This window comes from Silene latifolia, chromosome 3, assembly GCF_048544455.1.
Source record: "Silene latifolia isolate original U9 population chromosome 3, ASM4854445v1, whole genome shotgun sequence".
In the NCBI taxonomy this organism is placed as follows: Eukaryota; Viridiplantae; Streptophyta; class Magnoliopsida; order Caryophyllales; family Caryophyllaceae; genus Silene; species Silene latifolia.
Window position 1 is genome coordinate 57,837,667 of NC_133528.1, and position 9,607 is coordinate 57,847,273.

At 42.9% G+C, this 9,607-nt stretch overlaps 1 non-coding gene across 1 annotated transcript; it reads left to right on the top strand.

Annotated features, from left to right (window-relative positions):
• The first annotated feature begins 8,514 nt into the window (after positions 1-8,514).
• LOC141650113 (small nucleolar RNA R71) lies at positions 8,515-8,620 on the top strand. Its single transcript, XR_012546171.1, has one exon. It is a non-coding gene; the product is annotated as a small nucleolar RNA R71 (small nucleolar RNA).
• Positions 8,621-9,607: the final 987 nt, after the last annotated feature.

Below are 9,607 nucleotides of genomic sequence, written 5' to 3' on the forward strand. Positions count from 1 at the left end.
AAAAATAACTAACTAAACTAATTATATAGCTAGGGAAGTCAGGTCAATCTCCTCAGGGAGGCAAGATATCTGTAAAGAGTCCGTCTATTTGATCACAAATGGGGGGTTTGTAAATTGGTTTTCTAAACTAAAGGTGTAAAAGAAAGAGAAGCAAGGAAAGAGCAGTAAAGGCAGAAAATAGGAATAAGGTGATCAATAAAGAAGGGACATGTCAGGATTTCGGTTCACTACCGTAGTCTAGTGACTCAACTGCAAATAGTCTAGATAAATTACATGTGAGACGGATATGAAAAGGTCCTTCCGGTCCACTTCTATCCTAAATTTCCACTAACTTAACTTCCGTCCTCGTCAGGGTAGTCTACTATTCATAGCAGGTCTATTTAGTCCAATCTTCTGATCCAGGATTAAATTTAACCAGATTAAAAGATGACTCAGAAGCGTGCACTCAACTAAGTCGGTAAATATAGTTATATTGCTATGGGGAAAGAATCTCACAAAAAATTCATCTAACCTACTCACTACATCGTCACATTTCTACCGTAGATCCCCTCATCCCAACATGAAATGATTTAGCTACTCATGCTATTAATATTGTCAAAACTAATAACAATGAAATAACTAACATTAAACATAATGAAATAACAATGAAATTGCATAAATAAGGATTATGGCAGAAATTAAGAAAGAACAAAACAAGTAATTAGAGTAGACAAAATGAAGAATTAAGATTAAAAGAGAGTAGAGATTACAATCGCAAGAATCCGGCGTAAAGAACAACTAAATCCGAGCGAGAAAATCCGAAAGCAAAAGTTACAGTAGAGAGGAAAAGCAACGCAATCAAGTGTAGTGTCAAAATGATAGATGAAAAGATTATTAGATAGAATAGATGCATAATGACCTAGTTAATGAGCGTTTAAATAAAAAAATGCTAAGTCCAATAACTAAAAACAAGTTCACGGATTAATTAAAGCCCATGAAAGATAAAATCACTCGATCGAGCAGTCCGAAACAGCTCGATCAAGTACTTCTCCAGGAAATCTACTCGATCGAGTAGAAATAGTACTCGAACGAGTAACCTTCAATTCCAGCCTTGTCGATCGAGTAAACAAACAACTCGATCGACCACCCTCAGCCATAGAAACCACTTGATCGACCAATAAAAGGGCTCGATCGAGTGTTCTTCCTCTAAAACTGCTTCAACTCGTAACCGACCGCTTCGTAGACCGTTCCTTCACGCATCCCAATGCAAGATCTCACTATGAAAATCCCGTCTCCTCAAAATGCATGCAAAGTAGGACGAAAATGGTACGATTCCACTACTTTCACGTTCTTTCTACAAAATGGACAAAATGAACCAAAGTAGCCAATCCGAGGCATAATGCGATATAAACAGTACAAAAGTACCTGGAAATACGTGCTAAAATAAGCTAAAAAGACTATACAAAATGCACGTATCAAATCTCCCCAAACCGAACCTTTACTCGTCCTCGAGTAAACTAAAATGCAACTAATGGAACGTCAATGAAAACTCAGAGCTAGCTTAACTTGTCTACTCGAACCAATTTAATGCAACAAAAATTAACAGTTACAGCTGTGCAGTCAATACGCAAACGAGTTATAAGTTGTTTAGAAATATAGCCGACCTATCGACCTTGCAAGACCAACAAAATCGGACTCTCACGTGGTCACTCTTCTCTCATGAAGCAAAGGGTGAATAATAAATGTGAAAGAGAGAAAGAGAAACAGTCACTCACCTAACTGCGACCTACATAGCATGCATGCAACAAAAATGTAAGACAATTCAAGTAATAATGCACACACTCCAACCAATAATGTCCTTCACAGCATGGCTTACAAATGATATGGGAATAGTGAGGTTCAGGTGAGAAAAGGCAAAACAAGTTATGGTAATGTGAAGGTAAAAGCGCCAAGCTAGTTCCTAAACAGGACCATATAAGAACGTCCGAATCTCAACTGACTGAAAAATAAAGTACAAGTGCCCTTCATTCGGCACACAGCTCACTAATCAAATACACTATCTCCTCAAAAATATGGAATAAGAACGGAGGAGTTAGACGGTCACAAACTTCCCTTTTTTAATATCGTCTAAATGAATCAACTGATACAAATCAAATATTTTTTTTCAACTCTTTTTTCATTTTCTGACATACGTGAATCATTCATTTTTCTTCTCATTTTTTTTTCTTTTTTCATTCACGTTTTTCCTTTCTTTTTTTTTTTTCAATTTTTTTTCTTTTCTCCTTCCTTTATTTACACCAACTCCAAACAAAATGATACGAGCCAAACTGAAGACGGAAAATCATACCACAAAAGACATACTAAACTAGTTTGACTAGGCATGCTCAGTTTGGGATGTAGCTAATGGGTCAAAAGGCATGTTTTGGCTTAAGTGGAGCTAAATGGGTGAAAAATATAAGAAAAGGGGAAAATTTGCAAGCACCTCCCTACATGTGACACCGACCACAAACCCGAATGTGTGCATTTGACAAGAAATCGAATGTCATAAAAGTGCAAAAATGATGAACATGCTATGCAAGGAGTACTACTCTCAATTCCTAATGAACTGGTCATAAATGTCACCAGTTATGGGCTCTAAATCTCAGAAATTGTAAAGTAGGTTGCCGATTTATCAGGTCAAGTCTAAACAGTCAGCTATATTTGAACAAAAACTCGTAGACTATGCGTATGACAAAGCTAATAACTATCAATAGAAGTGCAAGGCTCAAGTAAAATGACAAGTTATAGTGCAATATCATCACAGAAATCAACCGTTCCGACTCAACCTATATGCAAAATAAACGTGAATATTTTTTTGAAATTTTTTTTTAAATTTTTTTTAAATTTTTTTGGGTTTTTTTTTGAATTTAAATTTTAATGAATTAAATAAATACAAATGCAAGCTGAAAAATAGAAACATGAATGCAAAACAAATGCAAATGCAGACTTAAAAGGATGCAATGCCCTCCCCAAACCAAAACGGACAACGCCGTTGTCCTCCAGCATACACCAGCAGATATATACAGGGAAACGAGAATATACAACCAATAAAGAGTGAAAAATAATAAAATAAAAAGGAGACAAAATAAATAAAGGAGCGAGAATAGACATACAAAACACGAACTTCCCCAAACCAGCCTGAAAACTGGGGAAGTGAGTAGACCAACAGCTACTCGTCAGCCTCCCCCGTCACGTCCTCCACCGTCACGGTGTAGTCCGGGTCCACCTCCTGCTCTCTCCTCCTCCTCTGCTCAGCTCGAGCTCTCTCCGCCGCCGCCCCCGGGTCCTCGTCCTCCTCCTCCTCACTAGCAGCCTCCGGGTACCCCTCAGCTGGGTACCGGTAAAAGGAAGGGTGTGGCCAACTCTCCGGGATCGGACGGTGTCGCCTCATGTTATACTCGTATAGAGGGAACAAAGTCAAAGCTATGTCCCGCTCCATACGAGCCTGTCTCTCTGCAATCTCAATCAACAAACCATCACGGCGCCCTTGGTCCATGACCGAGGACGCCTCAAAGGGTGGTGGAGGTACAAAATTAGCCGGTAGGACCGGCTATGTCTGTGTCTGGTCAGCAGGCGCGGGAGTAGGAGTAGGAGTAGGGATTGGGGTAGGTGTGGCCGTTGAAGTTTGTCCACCCGTGGAAGGTGCGGATCCCTCTCCGGTCTCAAGTCTACGCCGCTTCTTAGCGGCGGGTAAGGTAGTAGGTGGGCGGATCGGTAGGTGGTACTCTGGTAAAGGTGGTGGTCGGGCGTCCCGTGCAACAGTAGGCAAAGGGGCTAGACGGAGGAGAGTGGTGCAAGGTAGGTCTACGGACAATGAACCATCTATCTTCCAAATCCGGTAGTCAGAAGTCAGCCAGGTCTGAGAGTGCATAGACGCTAGGCTCAGGTACCTATCTCCCTCAATGTACGGTAGGTCACGAGGGAAGTCACGGAGGAGATAGTGGACAAGAATGGTGGCTATGCCACCGCAGGCGATGGTGCCCGTGATCTTCTCTCCCTGAGCCTGGAAGTACTGGGCGGTCAAGTAAGCGATGTTGAGGGTAAAGGGACCCTCGCAGTCGATGTTCAGGTAACCGCCTAAGATGGAGAGCTCGTTGTTGTTGATGTTGTTTGGCTCCTTTCGGCCAAAAATAGTGCTCCCTATCAGTCTAAGTAAGTAACGGGCAGGGGAAATGTGGACCTGAGCGAGCTTTCGCTCGGGAAAGGTGGTCTGGGCCAAGGTCCGCCAAAGCTGACGGATGACCTTCCTAGGGGAAACAGTGGCGCCCATAAAGGAAAGTCCAAGTCTAGTACCAAACTCCTCCAATGTCATCGAAAAAGTCCGGTTGAACAACCGGAAAGACACAGAAAGGCTAGTGGGGGCAGCGTCGTGTGCCCTGGAGGAGAAGGTGAAGGAGCTGAAGAACTCGAGACTCAGCTCTCGAAAGATATGGCCACTCATAGTGATGAGCCCGGCCATCTCCGTGCCCCGTAAAAGCTCACAAACTGGCTCATAGAAACCGAGCCTCTCAAGTGACGTACGGTAAAGAAAACGCGTAGGGAGAAACTCGCAGTCAACTAAGTTATAAAATCTAGAACGATGTACACCATTAACAAAAATTACCTGCGGGTACTCCGGGTGGGAGTCGAGGGTGTCGTCCACTCGAATCGTGACCGCGCCAGCAGAGACGCTAGGAGCAGGTGTAGCACGGCCACGACCCCGGCCTCTAGAACCTGAAGCAGAAGACCGTCCACTGATGGTACGAGGTACTAGGGCCGCTCTGAAAGCAGCTGCGGCTGCAGGTGAAAGTGAAGCTGCTGCAGTGGACGCAACAGAGACCGCCCATGAGGAAGAAAGGCTAGCAGCTGTGGCTGAAACGGAGCTAGTAGCAGTGCTAGCAGGTGTAAAAACAGTACCCGCAGCAGAAACTAAGAACACAGGGGTACTGGTAGGTGCGGAGACGGTAGTAGCAGCAGGGACTACCGTCTCAGACAAAGACAAGGACGGGCTGGCAGCGGAGCTCGTAGAAGGCATGGAGCTAGAATCCATCCTAGTCAAATAGGGCAGGGGAAACTGATAAGAAAACAGCACAGAATTTCTCTAAACAGTCAAAATTTTCGACTGGCAGCCCTAATTCCCGAATTTTTCCTCAATAATTCGAATGAAGCAAGTAATCAGCGATAGGGGTAGGGTAGCAGATAACGAATGCAGCAAATTAAGCAACAATTGAAGCAATAACAGCAGAAACAAACCCAAGCTCAGTCGAAAATTTCGACTGAGATGAACCCTAGTCACAAATTTCTCATAAAATTCGAATTAAACATGTGAAAATCAATGAGGTACGGGAATTAATCATCAAGTAAGACAAATTGGGCAAAGAATCACAATTATAGTCGAAAAATTCGACTCAATAAGGAATTTCGAAACCCTAATTCCTAATTCACTTCATAAAAAGCAAAATTAATGAAATTAAAATGCAAAGAAGTATTGGAATTACTTACTTGATGATGAGAAACCTACAAATTGAGCAATTAATCGACAAAACAAGCAAGAATGGCGATTTTTGATCGAAAAATCGCAAACCCTAACTCCTCTAATTGACCGCGTAAAACAACAAGAAACAAGGGGAAAATAGAGGGCAATGGACGATTAATTAGCAAGGAATAAAATGTAGGTGGCGGATTTGGTATAAGGGCAATAAAAATGGAGATATTGGGGATTTTGGTCGCAAATAAGGAAGGGCAAACTGAAAAATGAAAGAGTAATTAGAATAAAGGAGGAAAGAAGGGAGTTAAAGAGACTTCCTGCGTATGAATTGCAAAATCACTCGATCGAGTAGTTTTGAATCACTCGATCGAGGAGTTCTGGATTCCATCTACTCGATCGAGTAAAAGTTCACTCGATCGAGAACTCCCATATTTAGCTTCTGTTGATCGTGTACTATGGAACCATTCGATCGATCAACTTTCACTCGATCGAGAACAAAAAGTACTCGATCGAGCTCTTTTCCTCGTGTAGGCCTTTGAATTTGCGTATAATTCCCCAAACAAAATACCAAATATGAATAGTAACAGTCTATAGTCTTCTAAACTACTCTATAAATGTTGAAATTCTAATTGTCCTAATTAAATGCAATAAACAAATCCGACGGAAATTAAAAATTGTTTATACAATTTGTTACACAGGGCATTTCCCCGCTCACTTCTCAAAGCAATTCAGCAGCCCCTCGGAGGGCTCCTGACTGGAGGATGTCACCTCAGCAACATTAACCGTCCTCTCCATTCTTAACGAGCTTGAACTTGAATCATTAGGAGGAGAATAGTTGACGTCCACATACACGCAAACTTTTCTCGTCCTTACTCCTTTCTTACCAGCTTTAGCGTCATCACTCCCACTTTGACTGACATTAACTGCACAATACTCATTGACAGCTCCTTCAATATTTTCATCTGTACCTGCAGCAAGGAAAACAGACGAACTTTCCGCCTTTTTGCTCTCAATCTGAGGCGGAGGGGTCACGATAGCAGCACAATATTCCAAATCTTCATTTGGAGTGTCAATAGGAGGGTCAGTAGAAGAGAGGGCATTAAAAGGTTGAGCTTCAATGGGAGCCCTTCGGGACTTAGACTGATGGAATATCAATTCCTCGTTCCCAACCTGAAAAGTCAATGTCTTACCCCCGACGTCTATCACTGCACGGGCAGTAAATAAAAATGGTCTCCCTAAAATGATAGGGGTATGTGTGTCCTCGGGGATGTCAAGTACAACGAAATCAACGGGAATAAAGAATCTCCCGATCTTAACAGGTATGTCTTCTATGACACCTAACGGCCGTGATATACTACGGTCGGCCATCTGAACAGTCATATTTGTGCAATTAAACTTGTTCAAACCAAGTCTCTTAGCAAGAGATAGCGGTAAGACACTCACGCTAGCGCCAAGATCGCATAATGCGTTATCAATTAATTGGGTGCCAATGTGACACGGAATCGAGAAACTACCCGGGTCTGACTGTTTGGGAGGTAACTTATTCTGAACTAGGGCCGTCCCTACCTCGGTCAAAGCTACCGTCTCATGATCGTTAATGTGCCTCTTACGTGATAAAATTTCTTTCATAAATTTAAGGTAAGAGGGTACCTGTGTCAGCAATTCGGCGAACGGGACCGTAACTTGCAAGCTTTTCAGCAGTTCGACAAATTTATCGAACTATTGATTAGCCTTTGTGTTCTGTAGCCGCCTAGGGAAGGGTACCGTGATGGGTATCTCGAGCCCCTTGTTCCTCTATTCCAACGTGTCAGCTGGATCAAGCTCTACGTCCTTCGATCGAGACTTCTTTCCTCTCGAACGGGGTCTTTCAGGCGATATTCCACTCGATAGAGCACTAGCAGGCTCTCGATCGAGGTCTTCTATAATAAAATCACTCGATCGAGCAAAAATATCACTCGATCTAGTAGTATCCTTAATAAAATCACTCGATCGAGCTGTTTGTTTCGTTCGACCGAGCTGTTCTTTCTCCTGTTCACTCGATCGAGTAAAAGTTCCACTCGATCGAGTCTTTTCTTCAGCTTTTTCACTCGATCGACCACCTGAAACAAGTCGATCGAGTATTTTATTTGTCGTCAGCTCTTTTTCTTCAACAGTACACTGTTCATCAGCAGTAATTACCTTCCTCAGGTCTGATTTCAATAAATCCGGTCCCTCATATGAACGACCGCTTCTCAGATTTATTAAATTCACCGTCTCGTGTGGATTCTTGTCAGGTTGTGACGGTAAATGACCCTGCTTCCTCGTGGATTGGTTCGCAGCTAACTGTGCAACTTGAGTTTCAAGTGACTTGATGGATGCGTCTTTCTGTTGGTCACTTAGTTGCCATTTCTTTGTCAAAGACTGCAGCATTGTCTTCAACTCAGATAACTCGCTAACCCTACCTGAGGATGATGCACCGTGATTATGTGTAGGAAAGGAAGGAGGCTTCTGAAAGCCTTGTTGAGCCTTATGAGGAGGGACATATGGCTGCTGCTGCTGCGGAGGAGGGGTAGGATTTTGCACATTTTGACTTGTCCACCTCAAATTGGGATGAACTGCCCCTTGGTTATTATAATAGGAACCCCTCCTTGACTGTATTATTGAAATGCAAGGACCTGTTCCTTCTCTGTAAGAGAGCCAACAACAATGTGACCGTCGTTGCCCCCCACCTCTCACATGTGATGGTCTCCCCTCTAGTAAGCAAATGGACCGTCTGAGGCTCTCCAGCAGAATGCAGCTCCAATTTATCAAAACGAGCATTTATGGCTTCCAGCTGAGCCATGACTGCCTTATCAACCGCGTGAACTATTCGCATACCATCCCTCGGGTTCCCATACTCGGCACAATGGGTCACCATCTCCTCAATAATCGCCCATCCCTTATCATCATCAGTATACTTTTGAAATCTTCCGTTGGATGAAGCATCAAGTATGGCTCTATGGTCATCGTACAACCTATTGTAGAACTGATTGGACAAAAACCATGGATCAAAACCATGGTGAGGAAAAGACCTCACCAACCTCTTGAACCGGCGCCAAGCTTCATAGAAAGTTTCATTAGGTGCCTGCTTGAAACTAGTGATCTTTGCCCTCAGCTGATTAGTGCGCTGCGGAGGGAAATATCTCTTATAAAAAGCAAGAGCAAGGGTCTCTCAGTCTGTGATCCCTGCGGCCGTACGGTCCAAGTCAGTCAGCCACTCCCTGGTTGAGTCAGTTAAAGAAAAAAGAAACAGCACCTCCTTAATCTTGTCTTGAGTTACCCCCTTTGTGGCGGGGAGAGTAGAACAGTAGTCCAGAAAGACCTCCATATGCTTCCTCGGGTCTTCACCTGCCACACCTCTAAAGAGATTTCTCTCCACCAGATTGATATAGGACGGACGGATGTCAAAATTATTCCCATCCTCAGTCTGGAGATTGAAACCTTTAGGAATAGATGATGCTTTAGGCTCCGAATGACTTGCAATATTCGACATCTTTACTGGTTGGTTTACAGAACTGAGATTATCTTCTCTTAAAGACTGATCTTCTGTAAATAGGAAATGCTGAAGTCCGGGTTCGAAAGTACTCAAGGCTTCCTTTCGTGATTCTCTTTGCAGATGGAGTCTATGCCTGAACAGTCTCTCTGGCTCAGAATCAGCTGAAACTAACTCCAACCTGTTTGACCTGGGCATACACAACACTGAAAGAAAATAAATAAGAACTGTCTCAAGGAATAAAAATTCCCTGAGACGGATAAAATAAACGAAACAAAAACAGATAGGGCAATTGCCTCCCCGGCAACGGCGCCAAAATTTGACAGGGCTGTCGTATACCTATCAAAAATAACTAACTAAACTAACTATATAGCTAGGGAAGTCAGGTCGATCTCCTCAGGGAGGCAAGATATCTGTAAAGAGTCCATCTATTTGGTCACAAATGGGTGGTTTGTAAATTGGTTTTCTAAACTAAAGGTGTAAAAGAAAGAGAAGCAAGGAAAGAGCAGTAAAGGCAGAAAATAGGAATAAGGTGAACAATAAAGAAGGGACATGTCAGGATTTCGGTTCACTACGGTAGTTTAGTGACTCAACTGCAAATAGTCTAGATA